Source organism: Pelecanus crispus, chromosome 3 (assembly GCF_030463565.1).
Source record: "Pelecanus crispus isolate bPelCri1 chromosome 3, bPelCri1.pri, whole genome shotgun sequence".
NCBI lineage: Eukaryota > Metazoa > Chordata > Aves > Pelecaniformes > Pelecanidae > Pelecanus > Pelecanus crispus.
The window spans coordinates 79,946,498-79,960,793 of NC_134645.1; the positions used below are offsets into that span (position 1 = coordinate 79,946,498).

The following is a 14,296-nucleotide window of genomic DNA, read 5'->3' on the forward strand; positions in this document are numbered from 1 at the left end:
GATCAACTATTCTGGCTGTGCCCCCTCCCAGTTTCTTGTGCGCCTGGCAGAGCATGGGAAGCTGAAAAAAGTCCTTGACTAGCATAAGCAGTACTCAGCAACAACTACAAACATCAGCCTGTTATCAACATTCTTCTCCTACTAAATCCAAAACACAGCACTAGGCCAGGTACTAGGAAGAAAATTAACTCTATCCCAGCCGAAACCAGGACAATGTTTTATACCAGAAATAATAGAAGCAAGGACAGTTTTGAACACGCAACTTTCCTTGCTCAAGCAGTTCCCAAGGTTGCCAAGCTTGCTTCATTCTTTTCTAAAACTTCCTTCTTTGGAGAGAGAGAAGAGGCAAGAAAGAGAGATCCGGGACAAGTAAAAATCTCCCAGAAAGCCTTAGGGTTTTTCCTTTACATCTCTGACCTTTAGCTTCCTCCTTATGAGGCAAATATTTAACTTTGTTGCTAGTAAGGTTTTCATCCCAGTGTGTTCAGTCAACTCACATCAACATTTACCCATCCAGCCAGGCAGTTAACAGAGATGTGTGCCTGCTTCAAGGCTGCAGGGTAGGTGTTAGCATGCCAGACATCTCTCTCATGCCAGTTTTACTGAACTGCGGGCACAGTTCAGACTGAGGTGCATTTTCGGTGTGAACCCAGAGCAAAACTCCAGTGGCCCACGACAAGGGATGCAGTGCTGAAATCCAGCAGTGAAGAACAAAACCCTCTAACAGCTGCCTTGCAGACTTGTACAGACAACGTGACAAGTGCGTCATCTCGCTTACAAAACAGATGTAGAATTTGGAGGTTTAGACAGAGTTAGCGAGGGACCTCTGGTCCTCAGACAAGAAATTTGGTTTGGTTGTGGTAGACCACGCTGTCCTCCTCCTGCAGCCTGGCAGTGACGGCAGTCACTCACAGCACAGCTTAGATAAAAGACTTAACATGTAGGTGAGAAAGTCCGTGTGAACCACCACTAATCTTTAATGGTATCCACAGCAGTCCCCTCTTATCGCTTGTTCTAATATTAACTTTGAGCTGTGTTTGTCTTGGACGGCCGTTCAGCACTCCAGAGCTGTGCACGGTGGATGCGAGTCATTTAATCGAGTGTTTTCATAGCTAGCAGATACACACCAAGATACTTTTGTGTATGATGAAACGTTGTCCAGAGCCCTTCTGCACTGTTGAAGTCTAAGACCAAATGGCATTCAGTTCAGTGGAACAAGTAAAAGGGGACGGAAAAAAAAAAGATATTTAATTTTTCTTTTAATTGTGGTATAGCATGTGTATCCTAGAATCCATAAGATACATTACTCACCTTAGAATCATAGAATCATTTAGGTTGGAAAAGACCTTTAAGATCATCAAGTGCAACCATTAACCTAACACTACCAAGTCCACCACTAAACCAGTTAAGGGTAGAGTAATAATTAATTTCATGTTTCCTGGCTTGGTGGCTGGATTATTTTTAATGAAAGTGAAAACTAGGAATCATTAAGATTGGAAAGGATCTCTAAGATCATTAGTCCAACTATCAACCCAACACCACCATGCCCACTAAACCATGTCCCAGAGTGCCACATCTACCCGTTTTTTGAACACTTCCAGGGATGGTGACTCCACCGCCTCTCTGGGCAGCCTGTTCCAATGCTTGACTACCCTTTCCATGAAGAAATTTTTCCTAATATCCAATCTAAATCTCCCCTGGCACAGCTTGAGCCTACTTCCTCTCATCCTATCACTAGTTACTTGGGAGAAGAGACCAACACCCACCTCACTACAACCTCCTTTCAGGTAGTTGTAGAGAGCAATAAGGTCTCCCCTCAGCCTCCTCTTCTCCAGGCTAAACAATCCCAGTTCCCTCAGCTGCTCCTCATAAGACCTGTGCTCCAGACCCTTCACCAGATTCATTGGCCTTCTCTGGACACGCTCCAGCACCTCAATGTCTTTCTTGTATTGAGGGGCCCAAAACTGGACACAATAATCGAGGTGCAGCCTCACCAGCGCCATGTACAGGGGGACAATCACTTTTCTGATACAAGCCAGGATGCTGTTGGCCTTCTTGGCCACCTGGGCACACTGCTGGCTCATGTTCAGCCGGCTGTCAACCAGCAAGCACCCCCAGGTCCTTTTCGGCCAGGCAGCTTTCCAGCCACTCTTCCCCAAGCCTGTAGCGTTGCATGGGGTTGCTGTGCCCCAAGTGCAGGACCCGGCACTTGGCCTTGTTAAACCTCATACAGTTGGCCTCGGCCCATCGATCCAGCCTGTCCAGGTCCCTCTGCAGGGCCATCCTACTCTCGGGCAGATAAAGTTATTTTCCCTGACCGGGAATCGAACCCAGGCCGTGGCGGTGAGAGCGCCAAATCCTAACCACTAGACCACCAGGGATCTGTGATGTTTTTTATTTTAGTGTTTGTTTATACAACCTTGATGTTGTTTATGTTAGTGTTTCTGTATACAAAAGTGACAGGGTGACGTGCTGCCCTATTTTGAATTAGCAAATCTCTAATGGTAATAGAAACCACATGAACATATGGACTGATGCCTTGGGTAAGAGAGGTGAAAGCCATGATTTTAAACTCGCTCTTAGGGTAACAACTTGGTCACTTTAAGCAGGAGATGGCGGAAACGTTCCCAGCTGTTTATGCAGCACTAAGTGGAAGAGTTTGGATCTTCAGTGACATGTATTTTCCCCTGCCTGATCTTCTGTCCTGTCTTCAGTATTCTTGCTTTTATGTGTGCCATCAGGCTCAGGTGCCATCAAGAAGGGCGCTGGCAGTGAGGTGCTCGTGGACTGCGCTGTCAGGTGGATGGGGTGTCCTTGGGTGACTGCTGACCCCTTGAAGAGCACAAGTCCTGGATCTGGCTCTGGGGGAACCCCTTGGTGGTTATGTTGCTTTCTTTTTCATTTTTTGCAACATTTAAAAACTAGCCCTGTAATTTATGTCCTCCTTGACACACGTATAAATATGATAAATAAACCTTTCCTTATGTCTTTCTGTAATGATAAATGTAGTAGTTCCAACAGCTGTTACCACATACACAGAAATCTTGCTTCTCACTGAAGTCTTCTCCGTATGCTGTGCAGACAGGAACAAAATGGCTTTGCAGTGTTCTTTGAAACTCAGTACCACAGAGCCGTTTTGGCTTTGCAAATCCCGAATCTGGGGGATCCTTGTGAGGAGCGTCTTTCCTGCTGCCACCCCTCCCCATCATACAATGGGGGCTTCTCTTGTCTTTGGGAATATAGGACCAGGAGGATTTTTCAGTGAGCCGTTGGCTTCTGAAGTCTTTTAGAATTTTCAGGTCAAGCCAACTGCTTCAGATTTTACATGGGAAAACCTCTGGGTTTACATGCTTGTTGCAGAAAGAGCTAACCAGCAGCTCATTTAACAAGTGACCCGCTGAAGCTTACTTCAGGTTCCACTGTCTGACAGATTTCAGGTGCAGCTTCAGGTACATTGCTGTAGGTTTTTCTGGAAGTGACAAAATTCTGGGTCATTTCTAGGACTGACCTTGTGGCTCCTGCAGACGGAAGGAATTGAACCCTCTGCCCTTCTTGGGATATGGAAAACAAACTTTGTGGGCCTTGAGAGCTTAGCAAGGAAAGGCCTGCAAAGAGCCAGTTAGGCAACTCTTCTCTCTCAGGGATATTGCTAAAACACTGTGTTCTCGCTATTGGTTTTGATGAGGTAGTAAGTCACTATTTTTTACTTTTTTGGTGCGTGTGACAGGGTGGTCTGCTGGGGAAAATTAATGTAGACAAAAAGTAAGCAAAGAAGCAAATATCGGTGATGGGCCAGGGGCTGGACCTGATTGGGAAATGCATGCAGTTGAAAATGATGTTAGAACCAGTGAACATTAACATCACAGAGTTGCTGTCACTGCTTTAACCTCCCCCCGCTTTGCCCCATCCATCCCCAGCCCTCTTCCTCGTTCCTCTCTTAGCAGCTAGCTAAGTCAAATAATTAACTGAGAGCTTCAAAGTCAGTGCCCTTTGTTTAGCATCCTCTTTCATATTTTACAAAGAGACAGTGTTTGAAATGCTAGGGGGAAGAGATGGTAATGTCTATTGATACGGCATGTGATGTTAAATAATACTTGCCACTTAGAAGCCTAAAAATGATAAGAATCAGTTTGAAATCCTTCTGGCTCCCTGCAGAGTTGACGGCACTACTGGAGGATCGAGATTTATCCCAGAGATGAACGCTGCAGGGTAGGAGCTGCCTGAAAAAACCCCAAAGGAACAATAAAATTTGTTAATACTGATGTCGTGTCTCTTTTTGGGCTTTCCTCATGGTTGTTCTGCGGCACTGAAACTTTCAAAGAAGTGAACTTTGTTTCATCTCGAATAGAGCAAAGCAACGGCATCTTGTTCCTTTTCCCTTGTTCTCTTTTGAGAAAATTAAACAAGAAGCAATTATGTGTCAATTGGATGCTGCTGAGCTGATGTGTTTCTTCTTAGTTAGATGTCTTGATTAATGGTTTGATCTTGCAGTTATTATTCATTATGAAATCTGTGGGAATTCTGGGTACATCAGGAGTTCAGGGTCAAACCATGTAGCTGTTCAGTGCTATGTTCTGTATAATGCTCAGGATTAGTAATCAAACATTGGAAAATGTCCTTAACTAAAGAGGATGGTGCATATTTGCCCAAGCCCATCCTCTGTGGGCTTACGATACTTGGGTCTATACTTGCCTTGAACAAAAAACACTTCAAAATTGTGTGCTTCGAAATGAGCTTGATTTTCTTTATAAATTGGAAAATAAACGTATCATCTTGTACTTAGAATTCTAACAACTTGTAAGCCAGCTCTCATTCCCTTTCTAGACATGGGGAACTAATTGCCCAACATACTGTTTTATTTTGCTTGGAAGACTTTTACATAGCTCTAGACTAAGGGCAGTAATCCATAATCATATTAAAAACAAGAAAGGGGGTATGTTTGTAGACATTTAAAGCTAGTATACATTTCATTCTGTGGAGCTCTATTACCTTGTTTTATTAACTAACACCTGTATGAAATAAGGAGTTGAAGAAGAAAAAAGTGAAATTTGGCTTTTTAGGTCTTCCCTGGCTGTCCAGTAAAACCCCGTATGATCAAGTGAACTGATGGTGTGTAGCAGGGACAGAAGCCCCTAGGTACCTGTTGCGAATATTTTCTGTCTTACCTTAGGTTTTACATTATGAAATCTAAATACCTGTAGAAGTCACTCGTCCTTTTGGTTTACCCATGGATAAGAATGAACGTTTACTTGCTTTATGATATTATAGATGCCTAGCAACAAATACTGCCCTCTCCTGCTCCCTGGGCACAGAAGGTCCTCCTGGTCCTTGTCCATGGGCAGGCAGATAAAGGGGAAGGGGTTTTCTGAGGCTTCAGATCTCCATTTAGGCTGGAAGGTGTGGTGGACCATTTCTGTTTAGACATTTGCACTGCACTTGGATGAGAGAGAAAACTGCACAAGAGTGAAATGCTCTTATTTGTGTGAAAGCATTAAGTTTTACTTTAAAGCACCTTCTTTTTCCCAGTTCTTAGCCTCAGGCAGAGCCTGCTCAAGTCAGTTGTTAGGCTGCCAGAGGCATCCCTATCTGTAAATCACAGTTAGAGTGCTGGAATTTGCACAAAATAAACTCTGCTTATCTGGCTAGCTGAGTATTTACTGATGAATTCTGTTTGTTCAAATGCTGTGGTTTGAATATTGCAATGAAGTCAACCTAGAGGAAAATAGGTTTTTTTTTCCCCCCATTGTATCTATTACAACATCTCTCTTTTTTTTTTTCAAGCAAAGCACTTAATTTAAAGCAGCTAAGAATACAGGTTGAAACCGTGGTCTTGCCTCTGCTTAGCTAAAGTCTGAATTTGACAAGCAGTGAGCAGTGGTTGCTGTATCTGTTTCTTGCTGTTATCCTTGAGTGTTGGCAAAGGTGTGCAGGCACTGGAAATAATTCAGCTGATTGAGTATTACACTGCTTAAGCAGTTTCAAGAATTTGCTTCCACAAATTTCAATCTGTTCTGGCTCCTGGTTTTATCTCCATCAGATATAAATTATCATGCTGTCAGCCTCTGGATAGCGCTGGAATGTTGCTGCCCAATTTATTTATTTTATTTTATTACCATAGCAGAGAAATCTCACTTGACTGTTTTTAGGGCTGTGTGTCTCTTAGCAGAGTAAAATCAATTCCTCTTTTAATAAACGTATATTTCTCCCTGATGTTGCTGGGATTTCCAACAGCAGAGCTGTCAGTCTTTGGTGACATTTGAAGGTCCGAGGAGGGGTTCCCCAGTGCAACGCTGCCCCTTCCTACTTCTGCAGCTCCCAGCTCCTTTGGTTGCAGTGGATTTATTCCTCAGAGGTAGCGAGGGATGGTAGTTATGCTATGTAAATAATAAATCAGATGCAATGCTTTCTGAATTCATAAGTACCTACAAATTAATATTTTGGCAAGTGTTCTGAAACATGTGCTTTCTGTAAGTCACAAACCTGCACCCAGGGTGATGTAGATTAGTCGCTGAAGCCCAGGTCTATCAGTGAATTTACGGGAGTGGTGTCCACAATGGCTAATTTAAACCTGGTAAGCTGGTTCCCAATACCCATTTCCTATGGAAGTCAGGGTTTTGTTTTGAATTCAATAGAGCATTAGTCACCGAAATTCCTCTACAGATCTGTCCCTGTCATGTTAGTTTTGGAAGGTGCTTTTTATTTTTCCAAAGCCCTTTCTTAATTCTTGAAATGGTATAAATTCTGTCACTTGAAGTCAGTGCCAAGCATCCTTTTTTCCTGCGTATGCTTTTCTTATGAGACACTTGTTTGGGGGAAAAGACACAAAACTAAAAGCAGAGTTGGAGAGAGCTTGAGCATGGGCTTTGCGTGTGAAACGCTGAACCTCCCAAGGCATCGAAGTTGTTGGTCTTTTCCATCGAGGTCACTGGTGTGGCTTGCCTGCAGGTTAGGCGAGCAGTTCCCCTGCAAGCGTGAGAGGCATAATTTGTATGAGTGTGGCTCCATTTCATACCATCAGATGGGAAATCAGAAGCAAAAGGAGCAGAAAATAAACATGAATATTAACAAAAGGAGAGCAGAGGTGAAACGCTTGGTGATTGCTGCCTTTCCAGGCATTGTTATGTATGCATGTTCAGACTGATTTGCTCTACAAGGGTAAAGACTTTTAGTTTCAATTACCATGCAGTGGCTCAAAGCTTTTCTAATGAGAATCGAAGTCAGAAAATTGTTTTCTTCATTTCAGTGTAAAACTTTGCATTCAAGATGTATTCCTTTTTTCCTTTTCCCTGCTAAGTGTAGGAGTTTTACTTATGGTGCAAACTGCAGCCTTGGGAAGCAAGTGCTGATGAACTGCTCTCAAGCGAAGCCCTCTGGGTGATGCTCAGAGCTGCGTAAGTTGGCTCTCGCAGCAATCACATCCTGCTCCCAGGCAGACAAATGTGTGCTGCACTGCAGAGGCTTGGAGGAGGTGATGCACAGAGAGTAGGGAGCTAGGGATGAGTTAAGTGCCTCCTTGATGTTCCCTCTTCAATAAAATAAAACACACATGTGCAGACATAGAAACACCTCTAGTTATTAAAATTCTTCATACACAAGTCGTGTTGAAAACTCATTTAAATTGAAGACAGCCACTTATTAATGCAGAAAATGCTCTTATCACAGGACTGGTTTCCATAGGCAGGGTTTATTCAGGTAAGTAGCCTTGCTGCATGGGAGAGCCTGACTGTATGTGTTACATTGCTTGCTCATCTTGGCACAGAGCTTTTTTTCGTCAGCCTAATGTTCCACCATCAAATCTTCGGATAAGATCATGGAGCAGATCATCCTGAAAGATATGTCAAAACATACTGAAGACAGGGAGGTGGTTAGGGACAGCCAGCGTGGCTTCACCAAGGGCAAGTCGTGCCTGACTAATCTAGTGGCCTTGTGCAATGGAGTGACTGCATCAGTGGACAAGGGAAGAGCTACGGATGTATCTACCTGGACTTCTATAATGGCAGGGGGTTGGACTAGCTGATCTTATTATGGACTTTGCACAGCACGTGCAAGTTTCACTGTTGGAGTGGAAATTCTTGGTTTAGGTGGCTGCAGAACTAGGTGTCAGCTGCATTTCCCTGTGATACTCCCAATGCCTGATGCCTCAGAGGGAAGCCAATGCTTTTCTCTCAATACAGGCAGACACATGCAGAGCAGGAGCATATGTAGCAATTTCTGCAATGTGGTTTCTTAAGCGAAAACCTCATATATTTAAGAAAGCCAAACTGCAAAGAAAAATAGAAAATAATAGTAATATAAAAGAAAAAAAAGGGAAAGAAACAGTTCAGACATGTAGGGATGGGATACCTATAAAGCCAGCCACATTAGAAGTTAATTCACTCAGAGCTTTAAATATGAGTCATAGTGACTTTGTAAGCCTGTATTTTAAATTACAGCTTACTGAGCCTGTGCATGTCCCCGCTACTTCTAAGTTAACGATGTAGCGTAGCATGTCTTTATGAGTGTACCTCTTGTGAGCCCTCTGTATGATGCTGATTACATTTAGCTAAAGGGGACCTTTATTGAATTGACCTTTTGTCAAGGAGGTCTTTGCCAAGGCTGAGGCATACTTGTTCTTTCCTATTGACACCTCTGCTTTGAGGTGGAGTTTGTTTTACTTGTGCCACGTATTCCTGCTTCAAACATAAAACATTTGGAGTTATTCAGCGTTGCTGAAGAATAAAGTGCAATTAAGTGTTGCTTGAGGCTCACAAGTAAAGAGTAGGCTCAGCCCTCTAAAATACAAGTTTTTCTGCAGCATGGCATGTATGATAGTTTGGTCTGGGGTTCCTCTTCTGTGGTGTTGAATATTTACAGTGTAGGTGTTTCTGAGCCCATCCTCCAGGCTTCCTTTGCAGGTCATGGAGAGACATGGATGTTTCCAGTGCGTGACTCATCTTACTTATTTTAGACGTCTACTCTATAGTGAGGTGAATCATTCCCTTACAGAGCCTGTCTGCCTCGTCTGCCCTGCCAAATAGCTTCGCTCCCCAGCACACTGTGGGAGCTTGGTCCCTGGTTGTCTGCACTGCAGGAATGTTTCTTCACTCCCGGCTCTCCCTTGGAGTCAACCAGCTAATTGCCTCTGAAACTAAACGTGGGCGTTCACGAGGGATCGTTCGCCGCCCGAGCTGCTCCGCATCATCAGCAAGAGGAGCAGCGTGCCAGGTTTGGCCGCCTCCACCCTCAGCAGCCCTGCCACTCAGCTCCGCAGGCTTGCACTTGTTGCACGTCCCTTGTGAGGTGTGCTGGCATGTCCCGTAAAGCCAGTACGTGGGTGGGCTGCAACACGCTGCTTTCACTCTTTAAGGTACTTTTGAACTGGGGCAAAAACCAAAACAAGACCACTACAAAATAACATGCTTAAGGCCCTGTAAATCATATCTATGGACAATCTACTCTCACACGGGCAAGCCTTCGGGAATGCAATCCCGTAAATACATGTTTGCCTTGTAGATGTCTGAAATTTCACAATTTGAATCCCACCCATTGCATTTTAAACTGATAAAACCCCTGCAAAATTTCACCCACGAGCAAGCTTGTTCTTCTGTACCCTTCCACAAGGGGTGAGCGTGGTGATACACAAGAGTACAGCCAGAACAGTTGGAGGTGAAAATGCGTATGTCATTTGTTTCTATGGCTAGCAAATATTTATGGTTATTGATGGAGTTTATTGCCACAAGTGCGTTCCACTCACATTTGGTCCTGCCTCAAATGTAAAAAATTATTGTTGCACATTTTAACCAGAGAGTTTTATATTTTCCCTTTCATTAAGACAGCTGTGTATGTATTAACAAGTCTTTTGTTTCTTGGTTGGAAGCAACAGACTGCTTGGCAGGGCAATGGGATTCCCAAATTTTTGTTTATAAACATGGCTAATATGTTTCTGTATTTTAATAGGCTGCTAAAAAGGTAGGAGATTGAAAGGAGGGAAAAAACAGTTACTGAGTTAAAAAAGATGGAAGTATGGAAAACTTACTAATTCCCTTTCAAATGTAAGCAGAAGAGAAGGGAGGGCTTGGGCTCTTTGAATTACTGCACTGAAACTAGGATTGGTCTGGAAAGAATTTAATGATTTATATGTTCAAGTTTATGCTGGGAAAGCCAGAAATTTTGCAAACCTACAATTTTACACCTGCTGGTTTGTGAGTCCTTTGCACATGTTGATTTAGACTTAATATTATGATTTCAGATTTTTAGGACAAATGATATCATATGTATACTACAGATTATTAAGGGATTACCAGATAACTGTCACAGATGGCTGATGAGGGAGAAAAATCTGGAAAGAAGTGGTCTCCAGAGAAAAGTCACTGCAGATTACTGTCAGATTGGTCTGAAGGAAACACAGAATCGTAGAATGGTTTGGGTTGGAAGGGATCTTAAAGATCATCTAGTTCTGCCCCCCCTGCCATGGGCAGGGACAACCTTCCAGCTAGACCAGGTTGCTCAGAGCCCCATCCAACCTGGCCTTCAACGCTTCCAGGGATGGGGCGTCCACAGCTTCTCTGGGCAACCTGTTCCAGTGCCTCACCACCCTGATGGTGAAGAATTTCTTCCTTATATCCAATCTAAATCTGCCCTCTTTCAGTTTAAAGCCATTACCGCTTGTCCTATCACTACATGCCTTTGTAAAAAGTCCCTCTCCAGCTTACTTGTAGGTCCCCTTCGGGTACTTAGAGGGCTGCTATAAGGTCTCCCCGGAGCCTTCTCTTCTCCAGGCTGAACAACCCCGGCTCCCTCAGCCTGTCTTCATAGGAGAGGTGCTCCAGCCCTCTGGTCATCTTCGTGGCCCCCCTCTGGACTCACTCCATCAGGTCCATGTCCTCCTTATGTTGGGGGCCCCAGAGCTGAACACAGTCAGTCCTTATCTTTAAGTGTGAAGTACCTGGAAAAAAAATCAGAGCTTCAAATGTGTCCTAGTTTTTCTAACAAAGCAGTGGCGTTGCCTTAAGATTTTTTTTGCTCTGTGGTTATGTCATGTGAAAATTTAGACATCACTCTGGATAACAGTTTCTAGATATCCATTAGCCTTCTAGGGTAGCTGAAGTCGGTGTCTGACCAGTGCCTGTGATAAGGTCTTGCTGAAGACTGATTTTTCTTACAATGCAAGTTTCAGGTAACGTGCCTGTAAGTGAAACAATGTAATAGAGGGATACTTCAAGATATTCAGTTATGATATTTTTAAGCGGCATTGTAACTTTCCAGGTACTATCATGCCTTTGTATTGTGGAATCAGGATATATTGGTGTTTGGGAAACACAGTCACAGTGTCTCGTTGGATGAGTCCTTACCCTGAGGAGATAGCACACTGATGGCAATCGCCAGAGATGCAGAACATCTGAACCAGTTTTCTGGCTCCTCCTGGGTCACCTTGGGGAGGTCTGTCTGAGTTTCATATCCAAAGCTGTATAATATGGATCGTAATACCTCCTCTGCTCCTCTTGTGTACTTGCTGTAGAAGCCCCCTGGGAAAGGGGCTGCTCCTCAGCCTGTTTTGTACAGCAGCCACAGGAACCTGCTCTCGGTTATTTACCCTAGAGGTTTCTGTGATACAAGTGAGAAAACCCAAATCATAATGCCACAGTCAGGTTTGCTTTGAGTAAATAAAATTACTGAGTCTAGAGGGGAAAAATTCCTCAAAATAAGGAACATGTGTTTATCAGGAATAAACCTGATTTTCACAAAGCAGTTGGTAAGCAGGGACCGGGTGCGTTTTAGCTGCAGAATTTGAGAAGGCTTACATGGAAACACTATGGAACAGGCTGAAAATTACCTGAAAAACTATAAAGGCTACCAGCGTACACAGGGAATGGCTCCTTCAGGAGGATATTTTGTGAGTCCTGAACATACCCATACTGCATCGCAGACATCAGTGAGTTACTTGCTGGGAGAGTGTACCTGGTCCAAGAGATGTGCTCGATTTTCACCCCCCCGTTCATCGTCTGTGAATCTTATTGTAAAGCAGCTATTGAAGTGCCCCATAGGGGTGTTTAGTAAGTCTTAGGAACAGACCTCTCTAATGTATTCCTTAGTGAATGGAAATGGGCTGCTGCTTAGTAAGGAGCCAGGGACCAAGAGAAACTATTCAAAAGCATTGCTGTCAAACAGGAGCTCAGGTCTGATCTTTGTCACAAAAGTAGCATTTCTGTAGCGCTCCTCAGTGTAAAGAACTATACAAAAGGTTGATATCTTTTTTTTTTTCTTTTTGTTTTTTTTTTTTAAGTGAAACTGCATTATTAAGTCACTGGGGTTTTTATCTTCATAGTCATGTATTTATTGATACATTTTGGAGACAGTGGAAAGGCAATTTGTCATCTTTAAGATTTTAAGAACCTGAGAGAAAGCCACAGTCGCTCTTTGATATTGCACTCTGCTGAAAAAGAACCTCATTCACGTGGTTAATTATAGGGATTTTTTTTTTTTTAACTTCCCCGTCAACTCCATGCAGAGGGAATTCTTGCTGAATGGTGCCACAATGGCCACCCTGCGATTCCCCTACTTAATGAGCTACTTCTCACACAAATAGATTTCAGAATAACTGGGCACAGCTGTTTAGGTGTCTGGGTTTTTTTTTTTTTTATTTTGCCTGAAAATGATTGTCAGTCTCCATTTTCATTTCAGCTTTCAAGCCTGTTGAAACGGCAGCGTTCCTGTCATTGCAAATGTTATTCAGCCGTGTGAACTGTGACTCATTCTGAAAGATTACACGCATTGCCTTCCCTGGCGAGCACCTATCCTCCTGCTGTTAGCTGTTTGCAGGCTGCCTTCTGCAATCAGCGGGTCAGGGGTACGTGCTGCTGCAGAGCTTGCTTCCAGCCTTGCGGTGTGCAGGGCATAGGAGCCTATGTCTGCTGCAGGCGGCAAGTTGCAGGGTGGGAAAAGCTACTTTTGTCTGCTTCTGACGGGAAAAAAAAATCTCAAATGTCCTTTTCAGCATCTCTTTACAGTAAAAAAATAAAGCCCCGAAGAGCAAACCCTAAAGGAACAATGAGCCTCATACAGACCTGCTGACTCAAGTTCACTCCAGGCTATGTTTACTTAGGCTGCAAAAATATCAATTCACGATATCAGCTCAAGGCAAACTCCATCTGGTCTGGTGGTCCCTTTTAATCATCTTTCTTTTCTAGCATCGCCTTTTCTTCTTCTTTCCTGCGTTCCTCTCTGGCGTCAGAGGATCCCTGCTGTCACCGTGCTGGCTCTTCGCCTGGCGCCGCAGCCCAGCGCGATGGTGGGCTGTCCTCTCTGGCGGGGCTCAGCACCTTGCCTCTCTGATCTGCCTCCATCCTCTCCGGCTATTTGCTATTTCCTATACGTTTTCCAGGGCTTCGTTTGAAATAAGGTCCGGTGGGAATCCCACATGGGGGTTCTGTTTGTTTGGTATTTTATTGAACGTCAACATGAAGCTATGTTGGAAAATGTCAACATGAATGTCAACATGAAGCTATGGGGAAAAAAAACCCCACCCTGTTCATTATGGAAGCTCCGTTAATTGGGGATGATTAAAGGAAAGCTTGATACTACCTGCCCAGCCACAGAAGTGAGTTATTTTGCCTGAAGATGAAAAGCCATGAGGAATCAATCTTAATTTAGTGCAGCTTAACACCGTGCTTGTATTTTTATCTACTTGAGGGCAAGAGATAACACGTCTAAACTTCCCAGCGTGACAAAAACGGGCAGAATTTGGAGAAGGTGGCGCAGATGGGAGTGCAGAGCCCCGTTGCTCTGCAAGCACGTGTCTGAAAGACCTCTTCTGTCCCACTCTGTCTATGTGGGAAGTGTTGCTGCAAAAGTGACAGGATCCCCGAGGTTCAGCGCTGAGGGGCCTCACAGGGAGTGCAGAAAGCATCCACCAAAGCTACTTCCCTGGGGCTATGAAAATGAGTGGTAGGGCTACTGACAGCCACACTGATGGTTTTTTTCAGGAAAACAAAGAATTCTGGTGTATCTTGTCAGGCAGGCATGGGAGAGGAAGAGGACTTTTTCCTCAAAGACCACAAGAAGCTTGTTTTTCTGTCGAATCTGGATTTTAAAAGAGGAAAAGATTGTTTGCAGAGATTTCCTTTGGTGATTAGTGTTTGTAATCTAAGTTCTTGTTTTAGTGGACATTCAAGTGGAAATACGCAATACGTAAAAAATTAAAATTATTTCACTGTTTTCAGATGTTTTGATAGAGGATTTAGTTATTCAGATCTTGGTTTTCTTCATGCATTTCTACAAGCCAGGGCTTACTTGGGTGTCCTAGAGTAACTGTGTTGAC

At 43.7% G+C, this 14,296-nt stretch overlaps 1 non-coding gene across 1 annotated transcript; it reads right to left on the reverse strand.

Annotated features, from left to right (window-relative positions):
- Positions 1-2,309: 2,309 nt before the first annotated feature.
- TRNAE-CUC (transfer RNA glutamic acid (anticodon CUC)) lies at positions 2,310-2,381 on the reverse strand. Its single transcript has one exon. It is a non-coding gene; the product is annotated as a tRNA-Glu (tRNA).
- Positions 2,382-14,296: the final 11,915 nt, after the last annotated feature.